An 11,366-nucleotide genomic window follows, 5' to 3' on the forward strand; every position below is an offset into this window, starting at 1 on the left:
GGCGTTGAACTACCTACATTTACTCATACTGATTTGACCTCATGAAAATTTTTTCTTTATTCTTTTAATTGAAGTATAGTTGATTTACAATGTTGTGCTAGTTTCAAATGTACAGCAAAGTGATTCAGTTATACACACGCATATATATATATATTCTTTTTCAGATTCTTTTCCCTCATAGGTTATTACAAGATACTGAATATAGTTCCCTGTTCTATACAGTAGGTCCTTGTTGTTTATTTTATATATAGTAGTGTGTATCTGTTTGACCTTTTCTTTAGGAAGAGAATTTGTTCCTGTCTTCTAACTCTGTCCAGGGTGCTTGCACCCTCAGTCAGGGGATAAAGAACCATTAGCCACAGTTTTCTATTTTTATCACCTTAAGAAGGGAAAATATTTCTCTTAAGAAGGGATAATATTTCTCTCTCTCTCTCTTTTTTTTCTCTTTTGGCCACGCTGCACGGCTGTGGAATCCTATTTCCCCAACCAGGGCCTGAACCCGGGCCTTCGGCAGTGAGAGCACAGAGTCCCAACCACTGGACCACCAGGGAATTCTCAACATTTCTCTTTTGAGTGTGATTCTATTAATTATCACAGGTCCATCAAAGATACATAGGACCTAAATTTTTGAACCTACCTTGATAATCAAAGAGGCACAAATCAATAAGAAAGCGTGTACAATACCTTGCGCCAGAACTGGGGGGTGCAATGGTCCCTGGTGTCCTCTTCCATGGTGCAATCCTGGTGACCCACCATGTCTTCTCCTGACGTGCTTTCCCTCTTTTTTAGAGTCCTCTCTTCCCTTTGGAGTTCTTTTGGGGCACAAGGTGCAAATTTTCTTTCTGAGGATTTACGGGAGCACTTTACCAAAAGTTAAGCTTAAAGATAAGCTCGGAGGAGCTAGTTGCGTCCCAGTGCTTGAATAAGCGGAGATGCAAGTTGCCAGGCGCTCTTGCTTTATTTACCAGAAGCCTCCTGTTGTCCCCTCCGGCTGCTGTTCATTGACAATTGCTGTGCTCTGGCCCGGCGCAACAATGGCCTCTTGCGTGGGGACAGGCAGGTTGTGGTGAAAAAGGCCATTGTTTAATCTACCCTGTCTCTCACTGGAGCTATGGCAACAAATTCTGTTGGTGAATTAACAATGTCATTGTGTGCTGGCTCAACTGATTATGCCGCTGGAATGACAAACATTTTCTCTCTTTTTTTCAACATAAAAAGTGGTCAAGACCTTAAAGTGTTAACATACAATTCAGCACTTTCTTTAAATATGAGAAGAAAGATAGAGAAAATAAATCTCTCAAACAGACTTTGATTCTAATAAACGTTTTATCTCTTTCAGGTAGCTATTCTAAGCACCATTGGCAGTGAATGTGTGCATTTTAACAATGTGGAATCTTCACAATTTGTGTTAAAGTCATTTCCCCTCAGATAATGCTGTATGTTAAAAGAACTCTTTAAATATGCATGTGCTTGGGGCTGTCTCTGAAAAAGATTCTTTTTCAATCTGGCTGCAGCAAAGTGCTATGGGAACTTTGCCTGCTGACTGTTAAAATGAGTATCATAACTTAGTTCAGAAAAACTGCAATCTAAATTCACCTAAGCCACGTAAAGATTTCCTATGTCCCATCCTGGCAGGAAAACTCTTAATTGCTTGCTTACATATTCCATCTTCCGGACGGTAAAACTTGCTCTGATCAGCTGAAGGATCCTTTCAAGCTTTCCGTCTGTCCATCCATCCATCCATCCCGCACTTTCTCTGATCCGGTGCTGTATGGTTGCAGGGGAAGCTCTGTCAGTGAATTTGCTGCTGGTTTCCTAGCGTGGTTGTATGTAGTGTGCTGACTTTTTTTTTTTTTTTTTTTTTGGCCGCGTGGCTTGCAGGATCTTAGTTCCCCGACCAGGGATCAAACCGGTACCCCCCGAAGTGGAAGCGCGGAGTCTTAACCACTGAACTGCCAGGGAAGTCCTAGTGTGCTAACTTGGTGAGCTGGAATCACATTTCCAAGGATCCCATTCCCTTAGCTTTGGGTTAGAGTTGGCCAAGAGAGGAATTTGCACAAGATTTGGAAGGCAAAATCTTCCAAAGAGAGTGGAGAGAGTGGTTGGATGTGGTGACAAACAGAGGGGGATGTGACAGTGGGTCCCAGCCTGTCCTCCCTCTCTTCACTCTGCGTCCAAATCTTCTTCCCAACTGCTACACTACTGATCAACAGCAGCCCCAGGCCCACCATCAGTTGTGTGTGCCGTCCCATAGAGCTTCCCAAAGCTTCTCGTGGGCTTCCTCCTCCACTTTGGCAGCTAGATGTGCTGGGCTTCTGACTGCCAGGTGGGTGGCCTCTCTCATCCTCCAAACTCCCAGACCTCCACACCCCCAGCCCCTCCCAAAATGGGCCAGGTCTATTTCCTATAATAAATCCCTTCTTCCATGGCTCACAGTGCTCCGCTTCCCTGACAGAACTAGGACAAATACACTCATTTTTCCAGATGGTACGAGGACTGTTAGGAGAGAATCCTCAGCTTGGGGGAAGTTTAGAGGGCAATATGGAGGCAACCCCATAGAACTTGTGTGTAGAAGCTACTGCAGAACCCAAGGAAATAGATGCTATATTTGGATTGGACCTCTCCCCCCAGTTCCCCATAGCCCTCACCCTGCAACACTTTCAGATCCAAGCATTTTTGCAGATACCTCTTCCTTCTTCCTTCCTAGGTTTTCCCTCATCTTAATTCTTATCCTCCATGGATCATCCCCTCAAAGAGGCTGGGATTGGACATCAGAGGTAAGCCACATTCCCAGGGTGGGTTCCAGGTAGTAAACTAAAAGAGGAAAAAAAGAAGGAAGTCCTGGGCACGTTATTTCTTCCAGAGTGATTCACTGGATCCATTGAAATGATGGCCCAACTCGACATAGTACAGATTGATTCAAAGAGGAGGTTTCTCTAAATCTAAACTGAAGCTTGGTTCAGCTGTCAGGAAAACATCATCCCATCATCCACTTCTTTTTTTTTTTTTTTTTTTGCGGTATGCGGGCCCCTCACTGTTGTGGCCTCTCCCGTTGCGGAGCACAGGCTCCGGACGTGCAGGCTCAGCGGCCATGGCTCACGGGCCCAGCCGCTCCTCGGCATGTGGGATCTTCCCGGACCGGGGCACGAACGCTTGTCCCCTGCATCGGCAGGTGGACTCCCAACCACTGCGCCACCAGGGAAGCCCCATCCACTTCTATTTACACTGGTTTGCTCTTCTCAGTAATGGAAAAATCACTCTTGTGTCATCAAGGCCCAATGGTTCACAAGAGAGACTTGTTTTGAAATTGCCTCTTGTTGTCATCTATTAGAATAACAGTGCATTTGATTATATTTCCAAGCTTCTTGTCTCACATCCAAAATAAGAATCACTGCCAATCTATTCCCTCAGTTAATTCCTGCTTAGGGAAGGTGATTGTTTGTCATAAGCATGAGAAAGTTGAGAGGGTAGGTCTTGATTAATTCTGACTGTAAAGCAAATAGAAAGGAAAGAGGGCTACCGATACAACTGTATTCTGTATTCTTATCACAGACCTCGTTGGGTCAGTAAATTAAGCCGATTACCCTTAATTGGATTATGAATGTGTCTATTATCTGAACACTTATTGGTGGCTTTCTGGGGTCTCTTCTACTTTTGAGAGCCTCTTGAACTGAAATGGTCTTGGGAGGGTCCTATTAACAATTCCCTGTCTACCACAGGGGGCGCTCCAGAGCTCTGAGCGTTGTGTCAGTGGGTGAAGCCTAGTTGCCCAGGTCCATAGAATTGGAAATGGGTGGGCAACATGTCTCAGCTACCCTATATGGCACCTTGTGTAAATTAGAAAAAGGAGCTCCTCTGGACAGAAGCAGCCCCATTTGGTGAGCAGAGGGATGGCTGGATTTCAGCCCCTGTTCTCCCACTCTGTGAGGAGCTTTTGCAGCCCCTGACCTTCAGAGAAAAGGATATTGTTGGGGAAGCAAACTGTGTCAGCCCTATCACAGTACACACCTGAATTTGGGGGACAAGTATCCTCATGGCCCACGAGGTGTTCTACGCGGGGAGACATGGATGATCAACTAGGCCTCAGCTTCAGAGCTGGTGAAATCACCCTCCTGTTGCACGAATTCCCCAGCAGTATTCTGTTGGCTTTCTAGTACCTCACCAGTGGGCAGGGTGTGCCCTGGATCATGGCCTTGTGTGCCATGTTTAAGAGGGCCCTACTTTGGCTCTCCTCCTCTGAGGAGTCCATGTGGTCATGGGGACAGGGTACACGCCTTGGGACCCCCAACCCCCTTCTAGAACACTCTGGAGTTCTCTGACAAAATGTTCTCAGCCTGTTTCCAGGGTATGTGCAGCCTCTTCCTCAAGGCCACCTTCCTGGAGGTAATCTCACTGCAGAGTGGTATATCCCTGGGCACGAGGGGTGGTCAACCTTTCAGCAGGAAAATGTGAACAGAATCTGGATATCTGGGCTGGCCGCACCCCGTGGTGTGGTACAAAGGAGGGGTTCTGTCTCTGGCTTCCCCCACCCCACATAACAAACAGTCTGCTAGCCTAATTTCAAACTTTTAAATATTTAGACATATGATATATGGGCTTCCATTCATATTCTTGTCCTGACTCCACAAATAGTAAAGCAGGCCCAGCTAGAGGTATTCTAAATCACTGTAGAAATTAATGAATTTTTTCTCATTTTCTGGTTATTTTAATTACAGTTAATTACAAGTAGTTTGTTATCAAAAGTCTGATCATCTCTGAATGTATGAACAGTATGATTTTCTGAATCTAGTGGCTGAGGGCTAGATTCTGGACTGAGGTGAAATAATTTGCTCTGTCTAGCATAGTTCTAGGTACAGAAGAGCTGCTTTGAAAATAATTGTTGGGCTTCCCTGGTGGCGGAGTGGGTAAGAATCTGGCTGCCAATGCACGGGACACGGGTTCGAACTCTGGTCCGGGAAGATCCCACATGCTGCAGGGCAACTAAGCCTGTGTGCCACAACTACTGAGCCTGCGCTCTAGAGCCTGCGAGCCACAACTACGGAGCCCACGTGCCACAACTAGTGAAGCCCATGTGCCTAGAGCCCATGCTCCGCAACAAGAGAAGGCACTGCAATGAGAAACCCACACACCACAATGAAGAGTAGCCCCCGCTCGCCACAACTAGAGAAAGCCCGCGTGCAGCAACGAAGGCCCAACGCAGCCAAAAATTAAATAAATAAATAAATAAATTTATTAAAAATAAAGACACAGTTAAGAAAACGAAACGTCACACACAAAAAAAGAAAAGTTACATACTGGGAGAAAATATTTGCAAAACACATATTTATAAAGTGATCTCGGGTGGCCACGGCCTACAGTGGCTTGAAGCAGGATTTCAGTTCCCTGGCCAGAGAATGATGTCAGGCTGTGGCAGTGAGAGCACTGAATCCTAGCCACTACAGCACAAGGGACCAGTGGCTAGTGACAAGGCCCTGGCCCGTCAGCTGTGTAGAACTGAATTTCCACACAGAAAGGGAAAGTAGTGAAACAAGTAAAGTGCTTATTAGGAGGAAAAAGAGTACATGTGTATAGACACATGGGCAGGCTTAGAGAGAGAGCCACGCCCTCGTGGTTGTTTGAATCACTTTTATGGGGCATTTCTTCTGGGTTTCCTTTGGCCAATCATCTTGCTTTGGCTGGTTCTGAGTCCATATTTGGTTTATCTCAGCGTCCTCCCATGTGTGCGCACTCATCTCTTAGCCAAGATGAATTCTAGCAAAGAGGCCTATGGGTAGGTTGACATCACCTACTATAGGGTGGCGCCTCCTCCCTTTTTGACCTTCAAGGAGCCTTTCTGGGCATGTGTAGTTGGGAAGGTCTCCTTGACTTTGGGAATGAGGAATATGTGGTCTTTTATCTCTTATCTGGACAGCACTCAGCTTCTCCTCCCTCTTGCTATTTTGGAGTATTTGTCCACAGGGGATGAACTCCAGCTGCTCAGCCTGAGGCCCATCTATCTCCTGCCTCAAAAGGACTTTTATTTAGGATGTATAAAAATTCTTGTAACTTAATAATTGGACAAATAACTCAAAATTTTAAAAATGGGCAAAAGATTTGAACAAATAATTCACCAAAGAATGTATACAACAGATGACCAAGTGACTTCTCATTTCTGCTCTTACATGTAAAGTGCATGGACACTGTTGCTACCATCCTTACATCAAGAAAAATATGGATAAACTGAAAATCAATGACTTTTCTTAGACAAGAAAATTCTCAAAAAGAATTGAGAAAACAGGGAAATTTTCCATCTCCAAATCTGGAGAGATAGGCACATACAGGGAATCACAGCTGAGACCTGCTTACCTGGAACCATAATCTGGTGGGAACACTTACATGGCAATGTTGATGAATTGCTGGAGGCTGAGTATGGACTAGGATGAAATTAAGAAATTCCTGAGGGGTACGCTGCAATCAGAGGGAGGACCACACACATTTGTGGGCTTTTTTCTCCAGGAACCTCACCAGATTCTCAACTTGAGGATCTGAGAAAAATCCCTTGGGGGCTTTGGCAGGGGAAGAGGAACAGTAACCAACAGGAAACCCTTCCAGAATCTTCTCAATCACAAAGGCCTACTCTGCAGAGGAAAGACTGTCAAAGGGCAATACTGCAATATTATCCTGGCTTGGGGAAGGGATTTCAGCTCTCTCCAGCTTTTCTGTTTCACCTGAGGAAAAACAAAAATAATCATAGTCAACAGGGGACAAGACTTAGAGGAAATAGATTGCAACTGTTGCAGTCAGAGAAAGGAGTATGGGAACAATATCAAAATACTAGTAGGGGAAGAAAGAGAAAATAGAGCAGAAGAAATATCTAAAGTAATAGTGGCCAAGAACTTTCCAAATAATGTATCATTAATATGACAAACACAACCAGACCCAGAAAGCTCAGAAAACACCAAGCAGGATAAATACCAAAGCAAACAAACAAATTAAAAAAACCCCACACCGAGGAACATCATATTCAAATTGCAACAAACAACCCCTGCCCCCAAAAAAACCCAACCCAAAACCAAACAAGCAAAAAAAAAAAAGGGCTTCCCTGGTGGCGCAGTGGTTGAGAATCCACCTGTCAATGCAGGGGACACAGGTTCGACCCCTGATCTGGGAAGATCCCATATGCCGCAGAGCAACTAAGTCTGTGCACCACAACTACTTAGCCTGTGCTCTAGAGCCCGTGGGCCACAACTACTAAAGCCTGCACACCACAACTACTGAAGCCTATGCTCCGCAACAAGAGAAGCCACCACAATGAGACACCCGTGCACCGCAACGAAGAGTAGCCCCCGCTCGCCACAACTAAAGAAAGTCCGAGCCAAGCAATGAAGATCAACGAAGCCAAAAATAAATAAATTTATTAAAAAACCCAGAAACTAACCAACCAAACAAAAAATAAAACAAAACACAAAGGACAAGGTGAAAATCTTGAAGGAAGCCAGAGGTGAGGGGTGAAGGGTGGAAAACTTTACTTATAGAAGAATAAGGATGAGAATTACAGTGGCTTCTCATCAGAAACCAGATAATAAGTGTTCTGAGACCCAATTTCCAATGTGTGGGTGGGGCATTTTCCTACACTAACAAACAATTCCTGGATACCAGCAAGGTGTCACAAGGGACAGGAGGGAGGATTTGGGAATACTTACTTATAAGGTACCTAAACTACACATGGAGCAGTATGATGTTATTTGGAGGTGGACTTCGATTATTTTAAAATGTATATTGTAAACCTTAGGGCAACCACTAAAAGAGTTCTTAAAGAAAGAAGTATAAATGATATACCAACAGATGAGATAAAATGGAATCATATAAAATGCTCCATTAAACCCAGAGAAGGGGGAAAAGAGGGAAACAAAGAACAAAGAGGAAAAAAAAACAAGTGCATCCAAGAGAAACAGTTGCAAATAGCCAAGAAGCACTCCTCATTAGTCATCAGGGAAGCGCAAATTAAAAGTCACAGTGAGATACTAATACATAATCACTAGAACAAAAATTAAAATAAAAACTGAGAGTTATTGCTGAGGATGTAGAACAACTAAATCTCTCATACACCGCTGGTGGGAATGTAAAATAGCACAGCCACTTTGGAAAAACTGTTTCACGGTTTATTCTAAAGTTAAACATATACTTACCACATGACTCAGCAGTTCCACTCCTAAGTCTTTACCAAAAGAAATGAAAGTGTATACAAAGACCTGCAACAAAATTATAGAAATGGAGAACAGACTAGTGGTTACCAGTGGTTAAGGATGGGGTGGGGCTCAGGTCGTGCAGGAGGGGAGCAGATATGGCTGCATAAGGGCAACATAAAGGATCCTTAGAGCTGGAAATGTCCTGTATTTTGACTGTATCAATGCCAATATCCTGGTTGTGATATAGTTTTGCAAGATGTTGCCAGTGGGAGACACTGGGTAAGGGATATATGGAATTTTCTGTATTATTTCTCATAACTGCCTGTGAATTTATGACTATCTCAAAATTAAAAATTTAATTAAAAAATGTAAGGTGGACTACAACATGTAAAAAGCAAGTGAATACTGACAGGAATTTTAAGCAACACTGTATTAAAGCGGTATAGATATAACATAGTAAGTCATCAAGTGTAGCTCACCATTGATTATGCCAATAGAGGGAAAAGAAAATAAATCCATCAAGACAATCTTTGCTTTTGATCTAAGGAGAACATATACAGCTCTGGAAGGCATCAGATTTATATGCACATACATAACTTTTCAGCAGACTTACTTTGCTTACGTCTAATCTAGGGGACATGTCCCTCCCCCACTTTTGAACACATTTTGTGTTTCCAGGATGATTTTTTTTAATCTCTCCCCCACCCTTGCCCTTTGGTAACCATAAGTTTGTTTTCTATGTCTGTGAGTCTGTTTCTGTTTTGTAAATGAGTTCATTTGTACAATTTTTAGATTCCACATATAAGTGGTATCATAATATTTGTCTTTCTCTGTCTGACTTACTTCACTTAATATGATAATCTCTAGGTTTATCCAGGATGATCTTTTCGAGCGGTTGATTATAAAACAAATTACTGACTGTGCCTGAACTATTAATGACTGGGCACTTTTGTCTCACTGGCAGAAATTATTCAGTAAGAGTTAAGGACAAAGGGCAATGAAATGAAAGTTGTCTTTACTGTGGAAGGAACACAGAGGGTGAAACCAAGCAGGACCCTGTGGGGTTCCTGGGCACAAAAGTCTTTCTGTGTCCTCCATTTCTTGATTACAGGAAACAGGCTTTATTCAGCCTCCATGACCTTCCCTGAGTTCCAATGGGCAGGTTCAAACAGTTGCTAATCAGGGAAGGGAGGTGATGCAGAGACAAGGGATGAGCAGTCAAGAAACAATAGTGCAGCCTTGGGGCAGGGTCCTGGTTCCCCCTCAAGGGATACACATAACAATATCTTTGAGCTGTTTTGCAGATACTGAAGCCCCCACCATGTGGGAGAAGTTAACGGTATGCTGCCCACAAGCACGTAGACCCCAGATCTGTTGGAACCAGAAGGTTGATGATGCTGACTCTCACTTACGTCACCACCAACCAATCAGAAGAATGTCCACAGGCTGATCACACCCTCTGGGACACACAGTTTTGAGGGCATTAGCCTACTGTGGCCCCCTTTCCAGGGCAAAGCAATAAAGCTATTCTTTTTTACTTTATGCAAAACTCTGTCTCCGAGAGTTAATTTGGTGTCGGTGTACAGAGGCGGGATTCCGCATCAAGGGCAATAAAATAAAGCAACAAGTGATGACCGCTTGAACTAAAATAGGTCCCTATTTCCTAAACACAAACCATGGAGACACTCAGGCTATGGTTTCTATTGGTGACCGATGGTTAACGATGGGGGTGGTTTCACACTGTTTCTAATAAAGCTAGTGCTGGCCTTGCATAAGAGTTTTAGGTAACCTAGATATCATTCAATTTATAGGAAGTTACAGCACTAAACGCTGTAAGATTTAAAGAGTGAAAGTCTTTAGAACAGGTGGGAAATGAGCTTTCCTTTCTTTTCTCACGGAAAGAGGTGTGTCCAGGCATGTGTGACCACATAATTGTTCAACTGGATATTTATCTCCAGGTTAGCCATCCTGCTGATGACTCTAAAAGGTTTAGCAACGCCTAGTCTAGACCACTTGTTTTCAACTTTGGCTGCACATTGGAATCCCATCCTCAGAAATTCTGCTTTAATAGGTCCAGAGGGCGTTAGAAGTTTGAAAAACTGCTCAGATGATTCTAATTTGCAACTAAAGTTGAGAACCACTGCTCTAAGCTTTCTAGAACACTGGCCATATGTAAATTAAGAAACCCTCATGCTGCCATCCTCTCCTAAAATTCACTCTTTTTTTCCGGAACTTAATTTTTTTAATACAGCAGTTTCTTAGTAGTTATCCATTTTATACATATTAGTGTATACATGTCAATCCCAATCTCCCAATTCATCCCACCACCACCACCCCCCGCCACTTTCCCCCCTTGGTGTCCATACGTTTGTTCTCTACATCTGTGTCTCTATTTCTGCCCTGCAAACTGGTTCATCTGTACCATTTTTCTAGGTTCCACATATATGCGTTAGTATACGATATTTGTTTTTCTCTTTCTGACTTACTTCACTCTGTATGACAGTCTCTAGATCCCACCAGGTCTCTACAAATGACCCAATTTTGTTCCTTTTTATGGCTGAGTAATATTCCATTGTATATATGTACCACATCTTCTTTATCCATTCGTCTGTCAATGGGCATTTAGGTTGCTTCCATGACCTGGCTATTGTAAATAGTGCTGCAGTGAACATTGGGGTGCATGTGTCTTTTTGAATTATGGTTTTCCTTGGGTATATGCCCAGTAGTGGGATTGCTGGGTCATATGGTAATTCTATTTCAAGTTTTTTAAGGAACCTCCATACTGTTCTCCATAGTGGCTGTATCAGTTTACATTCCCACCAACAGTGCAAGAGGGTTCCCTTTTCTCCACACCCTCTCTAGCATTTATTGCTTGTAGATTTTCTGATGATGCCCATTCTAACTGGTGTGAGGTGATACCTCATTGTAGTTTTGATTTGCATTTCTCTAATGATTAGTGATGTTGAGCAGCTTTCATATGCTTCTTGACCATCTGTATGTCTTCTTTGGAGAAATGTCTATTTAGGTCTTCTGCCCACTTTTTGACTGGGTTGTTTGTTTTTTTAATATTGAGCTGCATGAGCTGTTTATATATTTTGGAGATTAATCCTTTGTCCGTTGATTCATTTGCAAATATTTTTGCAAATGAATAAAGGAATAAAAGGAACACAAATTGGAAAAGAAGAAGTAAAACTGTCA

The sequence above is a fragment of the Monodon monoceros genome, unplaced genomic scaffold (genome assembly GCF_005190385.1).
Source record: "Monodon monoceros isolate NGI ecotype Baffin Bay Population unplaced genomic scaffold, NGI_Narwhal_1 Super_Scaffold_22, whole genome shotgun sequence".
Taxonomy (NCBI): domain Eukaryota; kingdom Metazoa; phylum Chordata; class Mammalia; order Artiodactyla; family Monodontidae; genus Monodon; species Monodon monoceros.